Source organism: Osmerus eperlanus, chromosome 7 (genome assembly GCF_963692335.1).
Source record: "Osmerus eperlanus chromosome 7, fOsmEpe2.1, whole genome shotgun sequence".
Lineage (NCBI taxonomy): Eukaryota > Metazoa > Chordata > Actinopteri > Osmeriformes > Osmeridae > Osmerus > Osmerus eperlanus.
The window spans coordinates 4121790-4141572 of record NC_085024.1 but is presented as its reverse complement, the minus strand read 5'-3'; the positions used below and the strand labels follow the sequence as shown (position 1 = coordinate 4141572).

Here is a 19783-nt window from a genome sequence, read left to right as displayed (position 1 = left end):
TTGGATCAAAGCATCTGCCAACGGGGAAGAAACGAATATGTTAAACGAGTAGGTAAAAGGGTTGAGAAGGGGTCCATGTTGTGTGGTCGCACCAGTGGATTTGCATCACTAAGTGGACTTTCGAGTCCACCGAGTTCCCACTGAGGTCACAGGTGGGTCAGAGACATGATCTGCCTCGCAGTGCGAGTCTCCACGGGGCGTTTGGAACGTGTACAATCATTCCCCCTCGTTGTGATCAGCTGCTCGTGCCAGCCTGTTTGCTCGCGGAAGGTTCTGGAAGCTTTGCATGGATGCCTAGCCCCCGTCCACGGCACAGACGCCTGGCAGAACGAACGCTATTCAGCTGGCCTGGACGCGTGCGACCGCGTACAAATCAGCGTTGAGAAGTCCGGCGTGCATAATCCATCAGCTGTGATCAGGCAGCCATCCTCCGGGTTGAGTGGCTGTTTCATGCCAACCCCAGGGATAACTCTTCTGTTAAGTAGGCACCCAGAGCGGAGGAGGAAACGCACGCGATTTCCTTCCTGTTGTGCCGCTGCCAAGACGGAGGAGGCATGCATGGTTTATAAGGCGCTCCTCCTCCCCCACGTTAACACACACCTTCGGGGGGCTGACGAGGAGAGAGGGAAAGCTTTGGAGAGGCTCAGCCGCGGCGGCAGAACAATCGATGGTCGTCATGGTCCCAGGTTGGCACGCAGGCCACGCCGGCTAGCGGCTAGCCGCGTTCATGCCGCCCGCTGGGGAAGAAGTGACTGGGACACCGACCTCTGTCGGGGTTAATCAATCAGTCGATCGATGACGTCGTACTGGGAGAGAGGCCTTACTGAGAGAGATGTGAGAGAGACAGGGATAGAGGGAGAATGGAGGGAGGGAGAGAAAAAGGGAGAGAGGAAGAAAAGACAGAGAGAAAGCGAGAGAAATTGGAGGAAAACATGGGTTAAGGACTGTGGGGGAAAACAGACTTTAAACTAACTAAGTTGAAAGCCCTTGGAGGTCCCATAATTAGATTATAGAGGAGACCGATAATATGGCAGAACAAATGACTGGCTGATGCAAAAATAGATGGGAGGAAAGATAAGATAAAACTGGAGAGGGACAGACAAGCATGATAAGATGAACTACAATCAAGAGGAGGGGATAATTAGACATATCATTTAGGGAATCAGGGAATCGAGGGCCCAGGGGGAATACCTCAGCCATTTTGATGGGAAGGACTACGATCAGTCAAAACTGCCTTTGTAGAAGGTCAAAAACTTCCTACGGGGAGATAAAGTGAAGGTGTTTTTATAGCATACCACCTGAAATTTTGATTTATATGACTACAATCACCTCCTATCCCCAGGCAACATACAACTATAATTCATAACTCTACATCCCAAACTGTTCCCCTCTCCTCCCCCCCCCCGCCCCCCTTCACTGCCATAATCAGCATTCTAGTCAGAAGCTGCCTTGAGCCACCATCTAATTCAGGGCATGCAATGTGATAATTAATACTTTTCCCTTCGGGTTTAATTAAAACTTACCGCCACGTCGGATGACATTTAGAAAGATCCGGGTCCCTCACATATGGGGTTGAAACCCAGGTGACACCAGACAGGTAGCTGGTACTGATCCATCTCCAGACGCACCCCTCACCACGGACCAGGTCTGAGAGGGAACAGGGAAACATTGCCTAACCCTCATATCAGGGCCAGGGAACATATGGTCTGTGCTGTGTCCAGGAGGGGAGGGAGGGGGTAGGGGAGAGGGTGGGGCGGGTGGGGAGAAGGAGGGGGTAGGGGAGAGGGTGGGGCGGGTGGGGAGAAGGAGGGGGTAGGGGAGAGGGTGGGGGGGGCGGGGAGAAGGAGGGGGTAGGGGAGAGGGTGGGGCGGGCTGGGAGAGAGTGGAAACACAGGGCCATGACTCCTTCTCACATTGCCTCAGGTGGATAGCATGAGGGATTTAGAAGCATTACTGATCTACCAGATCCAGAGGTAATGTGCTCTGCTAATGAGAGTGAAAGAGAGAGAAAGAGAGAAAGAGCAAGAGAAAGGGGGAGAAAGAGAATATGAGAGAGAGAGAGAGAGAGAGAGAGGGAGAGGGAGAGGGAGAGGGAGAGGGAGAGGGAGAGAGAGAGAGAGAGAGAGAGAGAGAGAAAGAGAGAGAGAGAGAGAGAGAGAGAGAGAGAGAGAGAGAGAGAGAGAGAGAGAGAGAGGGAAAGAGGAGAGGAGGTAGTGGAGCCAGTGCCAGGTAGACTGAGGCTAGTAGATATGTTCTCCCCCTTGCTCCCAGGGCGTGTTTCGTCCTCTGTGAGTATGTCTGGGCTGGGGCTGAACTATCCCCCATCAGGGCAGCCTAGGTGGAGGATAACGTGTTTACGAGATAAGGCTATTTACACAGGGCTGGCATTAACTTCCTGGGCTGAAAAATTGGTGTCCAGGGAAGATTAGCCAGCACAGCTAAGATAGCAGTCGCTTGCTCTTTTCCCAGGAGAAATTTGGATTTTCCACAGAGAGGGAAAATGTAGGAAATAGATGAGGAAGATGATTGGGGTTAGTTCCGTATGGTATGGCATCTCCACAAACAACTATTTGACTGGAAACAGGACAGACTACCTCGGATGTCTTAACATGCCGTTTATAGAGATGTTGGCTTTTATTTATAGAAAACACAAAGAAAATGGTCAACTGGTTTGTTTGTTTTCTACATAATAACTTAATAAAGGTAAGCGTACAGTATTTAAACACATTTATATTGGAGATGTCAGAAAGAGTGAACAATTAAGAGACAGAACGATGAATAGAAACGAAGACAAAGAAGAAAGAAAAAAGGAAAAAGACAGAGAGAGAGGGGTAGCAGAGAGAGAAGAGAGAGAGCGAGAGAGAAGAGAGAGAGAGAGAGAGAGAGAGAGAGAGAGAGAGAGAGAGAGAGAGAGAAGAGACAGAGAAGAGAGAGAGAGAAAGAGAGAAGAGAGAGAGAGAGGAGAGAGAGAGAGAGAGAGAGAGAGAGAGAGATTGAGAGAGAGAGAGAGAGAGAGAAGAGAGAGAGAAGAGAGAGAGACAGAGAAGAGAGAGAGAAAGAGAAGAGAGAGAGAGAAGAGAGAGAGAGAGAGAGAGAGAGAGAGAGAGAGAGAGAGAGAGAGAGAGAGAGAGAGAGAGAGAGAGAGAGAGAGGGAGCTGGAAACAGAAAAGAGGAGTGTGCTGTAGGTCCAAATGCTCTAATTAAATGACCCATAGTCGCGTATGTTGCCTCTGGGTCAGAGCCCAGTCAGCAGACCTACAGTTGCTGGGAATGCGTAGCGACCTTTAGAGGATAATGCATACAGTCAACCATCTCCCATCCCATGTCCTACCTTGTTACTCACAGCCTTTGTCCGTCTGCTACGGAGGACAGGCACCTCGTCTTGACGGTGTTCTCCGTCACCTCTCACCCCTCCCCAGTCCTCGCCCTGGTCCTCTTCCGGCCCGGCAGCCCGCCAGTGTGTCATTGGCGGCGTCCCCAGATTCATCTCTCTCTATGAAAGGGACAGGAGAGGCCAAGGTGACACGTACATCTGCTGCAGGTGTGTGTGTGTGTGCTGTTCTTATCAGGCCCAGCCAGGCTCCGGGTTTAATACCCCATTACACTGGCCTCCTCTCCGTCTCCTCTCTGCCGCACCCCGCTCCCCGAGACACCCTGCCAGGGTGGACATCAGCTCCCCGTCCTCCTCGTGTCCATGTGCATCAATCCCTCTGGCGGCCAAGCCCCCTTCCATTGTGTTTGTTTACCAATTCATTTTGGGGGGGATTTGTTTATTTGTTTGTTTCGCGGCATTTGCAAACGGATGACTGGGGCTGGTGTTTACCAACTAAGGAGAGAGAGGCAGAGGCTGATGGGAGATCTGGAGGATTGCAGGCTGTTCCACCGTTCCAAAAATCGTCTTTTTGTTGAGATGTTTTCTTGGGATGGCTAATGGGTGATGCTGTTCAGTGGACATGCATTGTATATAATAACGGACATTTCAGTTAGATGTCGATGTCAGTACATGCATTCAGCAGACAGATTCTACATTCATGTCCCTCATCTGAAGTCAACATCAGCAGAAAGAACACTAATGTCTTTGGGGGGTAAATTATTTGCATCACATAAGAAAAACAAGACAGCGGCGATGTCTGTATGAAATTGCTCAAATTGCTGCTCTGCTTTGCATAATGCTGCATGCCGATCAATGCTTTCACAATGTCTGTCGGAATGGGAAATGACATTCCATCATTCCAGCTTTCAAAAGACCGGAATGAACGGCACAGAACAGAAATAACATTTCAGAATTTAGATAAACAACACGAGCAATGTCACCTTTGGGAATAGAACTTAGGACAAGTTGGCTGAACTTTAAAGTGGTTCCTTAAAGAGTACCTACACACCTCTCTTCAGTCTCAGCCTGACCCTTTATATTGGAAACGAAAGCTCTCTGGTTGAAATTTGGGGACTGGGGATCTTTCATAATATTCCGTTTGGGGTTTTGTTATACGCTTGAAGTGATACCAAAACGCCAGTCGTTCTATGCAGCACCTCCCTGAGATATGTACTTTCCTTTTTTTTACAGGAAAATCTCATCAGGATGTACCACAAAATAACCTGAAATAACGCTTTTGCGTCAGAAAATCTGAATTTAAGACCGGGATTGATTCAGTTGAGTTTAGCTGTGCGGGAGTATGATACGTGGGGGTTTAAGTCCCAAATACATTAGGGTGTTCGGTTACTTTTTAAAAGCTGGAGAATCTGTCCTCCACTCCCTCCGCCCCCTCTCCCTCCATCCCCGCTCCCTCCGCCCCCGCTCCCTCCGCCCCCGCTCCCTCCGCCCCCGCTCCCTCCGCCCCCGCTCCCTCCGCCCCCTCTCCCTCTCCCTCCGCCCCCGCTCCCTCCGCCCCCGCTCCCTCCGCCCCCGCTCCCTCCGCCCCCTCTCCCTCCGCCCCAGCTCCCTCCGCCCCCGCTCCCTCCGTCCCGCTCCCTCCGCCCCCGCTCCCTCCGTCCCGCTCCCTCCGCCCCCGCTCCCTCCGCCCCCGCTCCCTCCGTCCCCGCTCCCTCCGCCCCCGCTCCCTCCGCCCCCGCTCCCTCCGCCCCCGCTCCCTCCGCCCCCGCTCCCTCCATCCCCGCTCCCTCCGCCCCCGCTCCCTCCGCCCCCGCTCCCTCCGCCCCCGCTCCCTCCGCCCCCGCTCCCTCCGCCCCCGCTCCCTCCGCCCCCGCTCCCTCCGCCCCCGCTCCCTCCACCCCCTCTCCTCCTTGGATGCTGGGAGACGAACTCCGCCATCTGGTAGAACAACGACTCTCTCAGAACCCACTGTTCGTCTTCTGCTGGGACAGGATGATAAGGGATTGTGTGTGTCAGTCATGGGGTCCTACCTGGAAGCACTTAAACTGTAGAGGAGAAAGATCGATCCCAATATTTAAAACGCCACGCTGATAAAGTACAGAAGCAGGGAGATAAAGGGCAGTGTAGTGTTTCATGAACGCGTGCCCCTTGAAAGGTATTAAGAAGAGGGTTCTTTAAGCAGCCAGTGGGACCTGGGTCTCATTATCTTCAGCCAAATAAGCTGATACTGAGCCCAGTATTCACCGAGGGCCCCGCCAAAAAGTCCAGCTCGCATTGTTTCACATGTCGATGTGAAGAACATCATCCAAGTTTTCTGTTTTTTTTCCATACAAATTGAAAAGGACCCGAATACACACTGATGCATACAGTACACATCCAAATACACACACACATCCAAATACACACACAGGCCAGCCTGATATGGTAATGTGGTCTCTTCTTGTGGGGGTGACTTTGTAATTAGTGTCACTTCACCGTGACAACAAGAGGACCTTTATGAGAAAGGTTGTAAGTTTAACAGCGTAATTGAGACATATGCAGCAGAACACACAGCTGAAGCCGGCCCAAACAGGCATGGTGCTTCACCTTGAAGCAACACGGCCAGGTGCCTCATCACAGAGCTCTAACCTCGCGCCGCAAGGTAGAACCAGGAGAAGCAAGACACCTTGGTTTCTTAAACACCGACCCTTTTTTCTGTTTCCTTGTTCTGAGAAGTCTTAAGCGGTTGTGCAACGGAGAACAGAGACTTTCTGCGGTTCGTGGAGACAAGTCCTCAAACAAGTCAAAGAAAGAAGAGACACCCTGTGGTGTACTTACATTAAGTTTCAAGTTTCCCCCCGCTGGGCAAACAAGGCATGGGGCTGAGTATTACAATATGTTAACATGCAAGGATTTGAATCCTGACTATACGACGGCATGCGCCATGGCACAACACCAGATGTATCGGAATCCGGAGCATGGAATTTGGAACATGTAAAGCTGAAGGAGAACAGAGCATGTAATCAATGGCGGAACATGCTAGAGTCGTGTCACTCTCGATGAGAAAGCGCAGAGCGTGAGCAGCGGTGTGCGTGCGTGCCAGACGTGAGGGTTCTGTCGGGAGGGGAAGCTGTTTTGATGTAACGAGTTGCTTTTGCATCGGGGGCAAAAGTCTCTCTGCTGTACATGTCCTACTTTGGCAGTACGCCTAGTCACGTGCCCCACAGCAGCTCTCCGGGAGAACGGGGCCTCAGAAGCTCTCATTATATTGAGATTCCAAACAGCAAACTGGGGCCTTAAAACATTGAACTTGTTTTTTTTTGTTGCTGCAGGTGAAAATGTTGAATACATTATTTACTTGCTGACTGGACAGCAGAATGGCATTTCTGAAACAGTGTGGGATTCTTTGTCTTTTTTTCCCCTTCTCATTGTGACGGTTGACTGACTAGCTTTGGGGGGAAATAAAAAGCATGTTGCAGTTCTCCCAGGATATAAGCCACCACCATCTGCTTGTCAATGCAATGCTGAATCCCCGGTGTGTTCAGAAACTGGAGGACTGCTACCATGTTTCACAAGTCTCCAGGCCTGGGTTTATCTCAATATGTTTCTCTTGCACTTTCAAAAATGGTGGTATACACACCCCTCTCTCTCTCTAACACACACACCCACACACACACACTGGCATTACTCATGCATAATCCCAGTATAAGGATAAACACATTTGAGATGACCAGATAATAGTATTTTTTAGTTTTGTGTTTCCTCTTGCAGTGAAGGAAGAATCCCATTTAAATTAAGAGGTGTTATTTGAGGTAACATCCTGTGTTTCTGTCAGCATTACCTTGTTTTGCTGCTTAGATCCACTTAAGTCTGCATCTGGCTGGAGAGGCACAGATTGCCTGGAGTGTCCTTGAGCTGAAGAGAAGAGGATGGATCATGTAGAATCTCTCTGCTTTCACTCCCCTGTTCTCACTCACTTTCTCATTCTCTTACTGGCTCTCAGGTGCAATCTATTCCTGAGGTATTACCATAATAACTCCTGTCGCACACAACTCACTGTCATCGTAATTGATATGTTGGCGCTGGCACTGGGTGGAGTCATTTGCATATAATCGCGTTAACTGATATGATAATGAATGTGGAAGGGCTTATGCAAGCACAATGGCCCACGGGCGATGCATGGCAATTTGAATTATACACAATAAGCAATATATTAAATCAGGTGGTCGACAAGGCTGATTCCCATAGCTGTATTCTACCTGGGAAAGGTGAGATCACACAGCTGAAATGCACTACATCACAGCTGTCTCCTCCTTTTTACTCTCCTCTCATCTTCTCCCCTCCTCTTGTGGGACCCACCATTGGCATACATGTATTCCTAATCAAGATCAAGTCTTCCCTAATTAAGTGGACATACCTACAAGAAAGATAGTGATGGATGGATTATTCACCATTATCACTCTTGTAGGTAGGTCCCCTTTTTACCCAATGTGCTGAGCATAGACCAGGAAGAAAGCTGTCCAACCACATATGACTTCATATACAAGAACAGCCTACTGTATTTGTCCACCCTGCTTTTCTGTATTCCAGCTGTTGTTTTGTCATCTCTCTGTCTTTCTCTGTGTTCACCATGGAAATGTATTCACTGACCTTCATGCCTAAGAGACACTTTGCAGCAGACCGTCTCCTTGTCTTTGATCTATTCATGATTCTTGAGTCTTAATTCTTGTCTGGCGTTACTCTCTACCTCCACTCAGCCGACTGATGAATCCTATGAACTCCAGAACCTCGACTGATGTCGTATGGTTGGTGGAGAAATATCGATTTTTACCTCCTTTTCTGCTCCTTCGCTGTCCTCTCCTTCGCGGATGTGTTCAGTGACATCTCTCGTCAGCTGTTCGTTCGACACCAGCCTGGTGTTTCTAGTTCGTAGCAGATTATCTGTCTCCTATTTTACCTTCAATAGCTGATAATTAGCAGGATGGTGACAGGCAAGGCAGACGAAGAGAAGCAAGTGAGAAAAAGGACTGCACCTGCTTTTAATTAAGCGAACAAACTGCAGAGCGCAGACATCAGCCGTCGCCATCCATGAATCGCTCAGTGTTTATGTTTAAGAACAATTCATTGTATTCAGGCTGCTAAATGAGCCGTTTCACTAAATGGCTGCTCCATCTTTTGTTTACTTATTTTGTGCTTCTGCCGATGCCTGTAAAGATATATTTTCGGGGCCCTTCTGCCTTTATTATTTTGATATGACCTGCAGCAAAGGGCCCAGGACAGATTAAAACCCATATCTCTGCAGTAAGATTTGCATAGCAGGATGGATGGTATGCACACTCATCCAGTGAGCCAGTGAACCATCACAGCAGGTTTCTGTTGTTGCTTCTCAACTCCTTTATACTTTTTGCTTCACAAACGGAATGCATGAATGGAGCTATAACACGTTTTAAAAGGCATTCGTTGCTGGCTAAGCTTCCCCACAATTACCTCAAATTCAGTTATACTGGTTACTAATTCACCTGTAAGGAGGTAGGAATCTGCACACCAGTGGGAGACCTGAATTTGATATTCAACACCTGCAGCAATCTCCATTTCTGGGCAGCGCTTCACACACAGTTTAGCTAGTCTATGTCTTGTTGGGCTACAGTAAAGCTAGCTATATCCTTCCCTCGGTCCCCAGTTTCCAGATGTCTGACTCTCTCAGCATGGCGGTGGCATAACACGAGAGAGAGAGAGAGAGTTGTGGATGTTGACTCAGGGAGGGGAGTGTTGCTGCAGAGGAGAACGCTCTCCTCTTCTCTTCGGCTAAGAACAAGCACACAAGTCTTCCTCACTGCTCACGTAATTGGCTTCCTCTGTGCCTTCTCCCTCTCCGCCACGTTTTGACAATCCATCCCTCAGAAGCCCCCCCATGCCCACCCCCCCTACCCACGCCTTCCCAATCCCCCCCCCCCCCCCAGTCAGTTTTTCTCTCTTCTAACAACAAAGCTGGACTGGGGTATAAGGCAGAGTGGGGTGTGTGTGATGCGTGTGTGTGATGCGTGTGTGGGTGTGTGTGTGTGTGGGGGGGCGTTGTTGCATTGGAAGCATCCAGAGTTGTCGGAGCCCAGTGCAGTCCCGTAACATGGTGGCGCGAGATGACATGAGGGAGAGGCAGCCATGCAGCCCGCAGACACGAGGCGACGTGGCTGTAAATGTCAAGGCCGAGAGAGAGGATGAGAGAGAGGAGTTCCGGCTCAGCGTAGATAACGAGATTCAGATATTCGCTTTTATGGACCAGCGTCGGTCGCTGGAGAGCGCGGGAGCGCGTGCAGAGCTGTGTGCAGGCTTCTCAATTAATTATTCCGGTTATTCTGCTCTTTATTCTCATATATTCACCCCCCCCTCTTCCTCCCCCAGTTCACTCAGTGTCCCCCATTAGCGTGATGTTCATGGGGATCACAGCCAGACGATGCCAACATTTGCGCTCCGCGTTTGTGTCCAAGTAGCAGGGCTGGACACAGCGTGGGGTCCTCTTTCACCCTCTTTTGAAAAACGACAAATCCCAGCAAGAGGAAACAAGCTCGGTGAAGGTGTCGAAGGCTCTGGGGAGGGTCCCTGTTTTCCTCCCCTCTCCCCTGCGTTGTTTCCGGAAGCGGTGTGCGTTTCTCTGAGGACGCCTCCCAGACTGCTGCTACTAATGACTGCTGGGGATTCTCCACAAGGCCTCAAGTCGTTTGTTCAGGCGTAAGCGCTGTCGATCTGGGAGGACGGGAGTTCTGCCGATGCGTTAGAATCATGGCACTCGCCCCCTCACCCAGACACACCCGCTCACCAACACACTCACTGTTGTGCACTCTACGTTTTTTCGCCCATCTGAGGCCAGGCACAAGGACGACATGTCAGGTGAGAATCCGGTGTTGCTTTTGTGACAGTCTATAGGTGTTTGAGCGATGCCAGAGGGAAAAAAGATCGTTGGACAACCTCCATCAGTTTTATGATGACAGTCCAATAATGAAGGCAGGGCCCTTACCTCCAGACCTCTTCCTCGTGTCTCGTTGCTAGGGGGCCAGTCTTTCAGAGGGGAGCTATAGCAAATTCCATTATCATAACTTCTGGGAGGAAACCTATATCCTTTTATACCCTTAGAACAGCTTTCTTCACACTGAAAATACGCTCCTTTCTATATCCTTCTTGTGTGGGCAGTAGAGAGAGAGAGAGAGAGAGAGAGAGAGAGAGAGAGAGAGAGAGAGAGAGAGAGAGAGAGAGAAATCGGTGGGAAGACGAGAACCATGGATTAAATCTTTTTTTTTTTTTACGATACTAGAAAAGAGTTGGAAGGAGGCCGTATCCCAGAGAAGCGTCTGTGTGCGTCTCCTCATCTTCGCTCGTCTTCTCTTTGAGGTGGCGGGGACAGTCTGTGATGTGCATCTGGCAGTCTCTCTCACAGCCCCGCAGACAGCTGCTGGATTTGCACGTCGCTAAACTCGTAATTTGCTTAGTGCCGCCGGGAACAGTAGCAGAGCCATCCCAGTCCAGGAATAGGAACACACGGGCACACACACACACACACGCACATTACACACACACGCACATTACACACATACTCACACATACACGCACACCCACACACACACACACAAACACACACACACTACACATGTACTCACACACACACTACACACACACACATGTACACACGCACATAATCCCAGCCTCTGCAGTACCCTGAGTGGGAGACACACCTATCAACACCATTGTCTCTGTTGCTGTCTCTCTCTCTCTCCATCCCCACCTTCCTTCCTGTGGAGGATCTCCCACACCCCGAAGCAGGATGTTCAGAATGAGATGACATGGCAGTTCTCTGCCCGGCCGCACGGCTGGGTCATTCTGAACCGGCCGAGCGCGGGCATGGGCTGCCACTTACCCAGGAAGAGGAAGGTTCCAGACAGAGATCTCCAGAGGCTGTCACCCCCCCCTCCCAGTCCCCCCCCCTTCCCTCCACCCAGCCAGCCACCCCAGAGACCCCCCCAGAGAGACAGGCTCTGTCTGAGCGGGGCATGGGAGCTCCCGAGCTGCTCTGAATCGCCTGTACCAGTGACTGCGAGGCCTCTCGAGGGGGTCTCTCAGGTCCCAGAGCAGTCTGCCAGCCTGCCTCTTCCACACTTCCACAACACAATGACAAACCCAAAACCAGCTCCCAGCACCACCGCCGTCCTCCGGCACTCAAACACCCCAGACACGACTGAATCTCAAACGTGTCGTCTGGGTGATTCTCTGTTTCTTAACCTCCCGAACTTGCTGCAGTATACAGTGTTAGCTGTGGACGGAGTCACGCTGCTCGAGACTTTCTGAAATGAGATGTGCTGGCCTATCTCCCTAATTGAATTAACCAATGAGCGAAATGAAGTAGATATTGGAGACATTGCGGGGAGGTTGATTACCAAAATGGTGGCCTGTTTAACATTCCGGTGCCTGGGTCTGAGCAATGCTATCTCCCGCTACGATGAGAGGGGAAGATAACCAAGATTTATTAGGCAAACACCCCAACAATTAATTAGAAAGCAAGTGCTGGACTAATCCTGTTTCCAAGGGCTTTACTGGGCCTAAACCCGCCACACCATCACCAGCAACAGAAAAGCACTTCAAAGTAGAAGCAAGGCTTTAAAGCATTTCCATTATTTAGGAATGTGTGTATGCGTGTGTTAGAGAATGTGTGTGTCTCTGTAAGGGGCATGTGTGTGTTTGTCTGTGCATGTTCAGAGAATGTTAAGAGTGTGATATCCTTAAGATGTGTTTGTTAGACAATGTGCGCGTATAGAAATGTGTACGTGTCTATAAGACTTGTGTGTGTGTGCAAGGGCTTGTGTGTTTAGAGAGTGTGTCTTTAAGATGTGCGTGTGCGAGCGCGAGTATGACAGGATAAGGAGACGAGGAAGTGTTGTTTACAGTCTAGTCAGGGCGCGGCTCCGAGTCGTCTCTCCTGACGACTTAAGCATGAGGGCTTAACAGGCTCCCCAGTTCAAAGGCTTGCGTGGTAAGCTGCAGGCTGCAGGCTCCTCCTGTCTCTGCCTCCGGCGGCTCAGTTTGGCAGGGATCCGGAGGCCCCGGAGGGCCACAGAACCACCAGGATTCGAAGGCTGCGGGAGAATCACAGCAGCTGCCTCGCCGTGTCATCTGAGCCTCGACTGCAGACCAGCATCCAGATGGTCCTACATGCTGTGTTTGGGTTTATTAGGAAAGCCTTCAAATTTGAGTTTGATTTCGGCCTACATTTGCAACCACACTGTCAGACGGACAGGACTGAAGAATCGGCGCTAATCACCAATTCGACAAAAGAGCTCATGAAAGGATGTTCTTCTATTTCTCATCCCACACTAGAGATTTTGATTTACAGTAGATTCTTTATTATGAAACCCATTTTTGCGCTCGCCACATTGTTTTGCGTGCGCGACATCAGGACAAAAGTGCCGTGTGCACCTGTATCTCAAAGGCGACAGCTGGAACCGCTTCAGACTTTGGTTTACTCTCGCCCGCGCGATGAGTCCTTTGTCAGACACGCCAAACGTTCCTCGCCGGTCAACATGTCCGTTCTCCGATGTGGCAGACAAGGCCGAGAGCATTGTGTGTAGACAAACGGAACTTCTCACTGTACGGTTCCCCGGCATCTATTCCATCCCTCATCACTCCCCCGCAAACACCGTGACAACGGGTTCAGGTGTACGAGTGGCTACCAAGGCCAGTCTCTCCTTTCCGGTTTTGCCAGCTCGGGGACAATGGCCAGGCTCAGACCGCTCCCGAATTGGCTTTCAGCGAGTAATCAACACGACTAAAATGAACTGGCGCTGATTGGGAACGGAGTAGCGAGCAGCAAACTCACAGAAGATTCTGGCAAATCTATCCTGTCCTCATCAAGCAAGCAGCTAATTTACATTTAAATTTATTCATTTAGCAGACGCTTTTATCCAAAGCGACTTCCAAGAGAGAGCTTTACAAAGTGCATAGGTCACTGATCATAACAACGAGATAGTCACAAAACATTGCGAGTAGCCAAAACATGAAGCACACATTGTGAACAACCAAAATAAGTGCCAACGGGAAGAACCATAAGAGCATGTAGTTAAACAAGTTACAATTAAACAACATGAGCTGCTATAAGTGCAAGTGTACCTGTGGAAAAAAAGCAAGCAACAATAATAAAACAATATATCACAGCGAGTACAAAAATTTAAGTCAGTTACCACTAACCACAAGAGCAACAAGTCTCTAAGCAAGAGTCATTGTGATCCTTGAGGAAACTAACATCGGGTCAAGCGAACCATTCCTAAGTACCGTTGTACTCCCGGAACAAGTGCGTCTTGAGCCTTTTCTTGAAGGTGGAGAGACAGTCAGTGTCTCTGATGGAAGTGGGGAGTTGATTCCACCACTGGGGGGCCAGACAGGAGAAGAGCTTGTGTTGGGACCGGGCGGTCTTGAGCGGTGGGACCACCAGGCGGTTGTCTGAAGAAGACCGTAGGTGACGGGTGGGGGTGTAGGGCTGCAGGAGAGACTTGATGTAGATGGGTGCAGTCCCGTTCACTGCTCGGAAGGTCAATACCAGGGTCTTGAATCTGATACGGGCCATGATAGGTAGCCAGTGGAGAGAGATGAGGAGCGGGGTAACATGGGAGCGTCTGGGTAGATTGTATACCAGGCGGGCCGCTGCGTTCTGAATCCTCTGAAGAGGGCGGGTTGCACATGCTGGGAGACCAGCGAGCAGCGACTTGCAATAGTCCAACTTGGAGAGGACAAGTGCTTGGACTAGCAGCTGGGTGGAGTGCTCAGACAGGTATCTCCTGATCTTCCGGATGTTGTAGAGGGTGAATCTACACGACCGGGAGACCGCAGCAATGTGGGCCGTGAGGGAGAGCTCGTCGTCCATGGTAACCCCAAGGTTCCTGGCAGAGGATGAAGGGGTCACCGTCGCAGATCCCAGGGTGATTGAGAGATCGTGGGAGATGGAGGGTTTAGCCGGGATGAAGTTCTGTTTTGGCGAGGTTCAGCTGGAGGTGGTGCTCGGTCATCCAGGCGGAGATGTCTGTGAGGCAGGCCTCAATCCTAGCTGAGATCCCCGGATCTGTCGGGGGGAACGACAGGTACAGCTGCGTGTCGTCAGCGTAGCAGTGGTAGGAGAAGCCATGGGAGGTGATGATTGGTCCAAGTGAGGTGGTGTACAGAGAGAAGAGGAGGGGTCCAAGGACGGAGCCCTGTGGGACACCAGTGGAGAGCTGGCGAGGGCCTGACAGTTTGCCTACCCAGGAAACCTGGTAGGATCTTCCCGACAGGTAGGATGAGATCCACTGGAGTGCAGTGCCAGTGATGCCCATCTCAGAAAGTCTGGCGAGCAGGATCTGGTGGTTAACCGTATCAAACGCTGCAGAAAGGTCCAGCAGAATGATGACAGATGACCTGGAAGCCGCTCTGGCAGACTCGAGGGCAGTGGTGACTGAAAGGAGGGCAATCTCTGTGGAGTGGCCAGTCTTGAAGCCCGATTGGTTGGGGTCAAGCAGGTTGTTCTGAGAGAGAAAGTTAGACAGTTGGTTAGATACAGCACGTTCAATTGTTTTTGAAAGGAAGGGTAACAGTGATACCGGTCTGTAGTTCTGGAGAACGGCAGGGTTAAGGGAGGGTTTTTTGAGTAGAGGGGTAACTCTAGCCTGTTTGAAGGCAGAGGGGAAGGTGCCAGAGGTAAGAGAGGAGTTTAGGACATGGAGAAGAAAAGTTATGATGGAGGGGGAGATGGTTTGAAAGAGAGGGGAGGGTATAGGATCAAGGGGACAGGAGGTGGGGCGATGAGAGAGAATGAGGTCAGAGATCTCTGCCTCAGACAGGGGAGAAAAAGAGTTTAGACATTTAGTCGGGTCAGTCATGGAGGGTGAGAGGGTAGGACAGGTGGGCTTAGGGAACCGACTGCTAATGTCGGCGACTTTTTTCTCAAAGAAGGAGGAGAAGTCGTCTGCTGTCAGGGTGGAGGGAGGGGGTGGGGGAGGTGGGTTAAGAAGCGTGGAGAAGGTAGAAAAAAGTTTGTGGGGGTTTGAAGCAGAGTTAATTTTGTTCAAAAAGTAGAGGGTTTTAGCACCAGTTATGTGAGAAGAGAAGGATTTGAGGAGGGAGTGATACTTATCAAGGTCCGGACCGCCTTTGGACTTGCGCCATCTCCTCTCAGCTGCCCGAAGGGTGGACCGTTCTTCACGGATAACATCCGTAAGCCACGGGCAGGAGGGAGAAGATCGTGCAGGCCTGGTTGACAGGGGACAGAGAGAGTCAAGTGATGCAGTTAAAGTGGTTAACAAGGTGTCAGTGGCAGTGTTAGTGGGGTGGGACGAGAACTCGTCAATGGGGGGGAGGGAGGATGTTACAATAGAGGAGAAATGGGAGGGGGATAGGGAGCGGAGGTTGCGCCGGAAAGTTACAAGGGGAGGGGAGGTAGAAGGAGTTGGAGGGAGAGAGATAGAGAATTGGATAAAGTAGTGATCAGAAATATGCAGTAGGGTTACAGAGGTTAAGTCAGTGATACAGTTACATGTCAGGATGAGGTCTAGCTGTTTGCCTGCTTTGTGGGTCGCCGGTGTGCTCAGCAACGTCAGGTCGAAGGAGGTCAGGAGAGACAAGAAGTCGACGGCCTGAGTTCCTTGGAGGTGGATGTTGAAGTCCCCAAGGACTATCAGGGGGGTTCCATCATCCGGGAAGACGCTGAGGAGCATGTCCAGCTCCTCCACAAAGTCGGCTAGCGGGCCTGGTGGGCGATAAAGAACAATTAAGCATGCTTTGATAGGATCAGTTAGCATCGCACAATGGTGTTCAAATGATTTGGCAGTAACAGGGAGTGGTGTGGATGTGTATTTAATATGTGGGGAAAGAAGCAACCCTGTCCCACCACCCCGCCCGGTTGAGCGGGGTGAGTGAGTGAAGGAGTGGTTGACGGAGAGAGCAGCTGGAGTTGCAGTGTTCTCAGGGCGGATCCATGTCTCTGTCAGCGCAAGGGCATGAAGAGAAGCATGAGATGCAAACGCTGGGATGAAGTCTGCCTTGTTCACAGCAGACTGGCAGTTCCAGAGCCCTATAGAAAGAGAGAGGGCAGGTGGAGAAGATCTGGATAGGTAGTGAAGGTTAGAAGTTGACCGTATATACTTTGTGATATATCTACGTCTACGGGTAGGGTAGTGAACGGGAATGCTGAAGAAACACATGCTAGCTATGAATATGTTCTAGGTGGATTAGAATACAAATAGGGTGATACTTGTCAGAAGAGGTGATCCACCACGTCGGCCATTCTCGGTGGACTCCCGCAGGTAGACTCCCTGTCTTTGTTCGACCGAGTCTTCGTGCGCCGAGGCAGAGGCAGCCAGACGAGGCTGCCTCTGCAGTGCTAATCGCCTAAATATGCTAAAGGCGCAGCTGACAATGGCCCTAATTATGTAAACAAAGCCAGGGTCTCACACGGCGGCAAGTACCCTGAAACTCGATCTCTAGCTAGCTACCTATTGACCAATTTAGCTGCTATACCCTTACCCTCTGTCCTAGAGGCAACGTTTTAGCAAAAACACAAATGAATGAAACAAACTCTGGTTACTTACAGTCAGATGGCAGTCACGAAGTACACTCAGTAAGACACTATTAGCTCGCACTATTAGCTCGCTAATTATGCACACTTGTTTGTTTCAATGTGTTCTCTCAGGGAGATGAGTGTGTGTGTGTGTGTGTGTGTGGGTGGGTGTATGTTTTCGCTAAAAACATCAACTTACTGTGTATTTTGCCAGCTGCATGTGACATAGACAAGCTGTAGGAAGCATGAAAACACTGTTCTGGCTTGGTTGAGTGTCTTGCTCTCGTCCAGTCCTGCCACTGACAGATACCCAGAGAGGGACATGAGAAAATCCTCGATCTGCCCTTGTGATACTTCAAGGCGAGTCCATTAATGTGGCTCTCCTGTCAGACTGGACATCTCTCTGTGGCTTACTGACCAGAACATAGGTGGGGCAGGGCTTACTCTCACAAGCCTGTCCAAGGCCGGTAAACTGCAAAAAAAAGAAAGGACAAATATAAAAAAGAAACAAGAAAGATGTTGTGGAGGCCAGAAGTGTGGAAAGGTGAGAAAGAGAGGAGGAGGTAGAGATGGAGGAGTTAGAGATATGCATCCTTTACTGGGTCCACGGGCTAACAATGATAGCCAACTGTTGATGTCTCCCAAGGTAGGTAGGTTTCTGTAGCCAAACGTATTAAACCGGATTGTTTTAAACGGAAACAAAACGTGCTTTAATCTCAATGTCATTTTATGTAGATGAGCTTTCTCACAAACTCATACGCACTCCCACTCAAGCTAGAAATGTGAATGGTCTATCAAACACACCATTATAACAAAATAATCCCCCTGCTAAATTTCCTCATTTTCATACATGAACAAAACGAGAGCCTTTGAAGAGAGTTTCACGCCAAAAGTTCGGTCTTTTATAACGGCCTAGGCTACCTTTTGGCTTTTTTAAAAATCCTGTGTGGAGCAAGCCGTCTCTGTCCATCTGTCTCTATTGCTGGTGCTTTTCCTGATGAGAGCAGCTTGGTAGTCTCGAGTCTGGTCCCGGGCTCCGGTGCGAACAGCCCCGAGGGTGATGCTTGGCACAGCCACTCCTTTTCACTGTCCAACCCTCTGAAAAGGGAGCGCAGCGTTGGTTGCAAAGCGCTAATGGCCGTGCCGATACTCGTCGGGGTTTGGCAGCTGACAGTTTCTGATCCTTTCTCTTTTTCGAGAGGCGCAGATGAAAGCGCAGGCAGACAAAGAGGGGCAGCAAGGCGGCGCAAAGTGGAGGCCGACTCTGGGATGTCCAAGGGCATTGAACAAAAGAAAAAAGAAAAGCAAAAAGTGGGTGGTCCAAAAAAGATTTCGCAAGCTGTGATTTATTGATTGTGTTGAAGTGTGCCGTCTTGAAAGCGCTGTGCCACACCTCAATAATAACGGGAACAAGCTCCGTTGACATCGAACAGATTTAGCCTATTCCTGTTCCCTAAGCCGTGTTAACAACCCCTTGGTTCGCCTGACAGCAATGAAATACACGGGAACAAGACGTTGGTGTTAAGCACGTAGAGGTGGTTTTCACTCTCTCCACCGTGTAAAGCCGGGAACACATGATAAGAAATGTGCTCTCCGCTCACTGCGAGGTAGGGCGGGGAGGATAGTGCAGACACTTGCTCGGTATGCATAACGTCCATAAACAGTATAACAATATAACTTTACTGTCACATACAGGTCATAGGCAGCGCATAGAAAGGTCAGCGGAAACCAAAGGTCAAAGTTCAAATATATGACTTTTAAGATCGGTGCCAATTTCAAACGGTGCGCCACGCCAAGGGTAGCGGTTCAGCATAGTTGGGCGCCACCAATCTCCAAGCAGGAAAATAAGCCGTTTTAATGCCGATCATGTGTGAGCACCTCTGGCCTACATCCTGACCTCAAGACACTAACTCGACTTTACAAACTGAGTAGCTGCAGTTCAAGCTAATTCTCAAAGTATTTGAAAGGAATTAAAACACTATTGGACTGAGGTTTGTTGATCGTGCATGGGTTTAACAGCTTTCGCTTCCTCTGTCATGCATTAGTAATTGCACCAGGCCTGGGTAAGCTTCTACCGCCGTGCCTGTGTGCACAGGCACACTAAAACAGGACCTGGTCTCGTCCCTCATTTGTGATCGCCTCTAATTAATTCCCCCGAGGCACAGTCGCACAACACAAGTGTGTGTGTGTGTGTGTTTGAGAGAGATAGAGTGGAATGAGTAGAGTGAAGTATGAAGAGAGCGAGGAAGCAGAGGACCGCCTGTGGGTTAGAGGGAGAAAGCAGGAGAGCGGGTTCAAGTGAGAAAGTCTGTCTTCTCTTTGCCTCTTGTAAATACTTTAGTCGTGGACCCTGTCCCCAGAGCTGTGTGAGGAAGCAAAGATAAGTCTGCCCTCCTGCCTATCTACCTACCTTCATACCTATACCTGTCTGGCTGGCTGGCTGGGTGACTGGCTTCCTGCCTGCCTAACTGCCTGACTACCAACCTATCTATGTGGCTTGCTGGCTGACTTTCTACCTTACTAGTTGACTGGCTGGCTTGGTACCTGCCTGGCTGCCTATTTGCCTTATCTGCCTGGCTACCTGGCTGGCTGTTTACCTACCTGCCTGCCTGCTCGGCAACCTGGCTGGCTGGCTAGCTTGCTACCTTCCAGGATGTTTGCCTGCCTGCTGCCTGCCTGCCTGCTGCCTGCCTGGCTGATGAAGTATTTGTTCCTCTTCCCAGCCAGGCCGTGTGTCATGGCTGGGATGTCACACCAAGGTGAGGCACCTTTGAGAGGGCCAGAAATAATTCACTCTTCTCACAGCCGGCAGAAGCAGCGATCGATGGGAGGTTAAACAAAAACAAAGACGGAAAAGCACTGTTTCTGCCGAGAGCAGGAAACCTGTCACCCTTTGTGGTGAAAAACAC

General features: G+C 50.2%; 1 protein-coding gene across 1 annotated transcript in view; it reads left to right on the top strand.

Moving 5' to 3' along the window:
* ptprub (protein tyrosine phosphatase receptor type Ub) overlaps positions 1 to 19783 on the top strand; it is a 130287-nt gene that overhangs the window by 44413 nt on the left and 66091 nt on the right.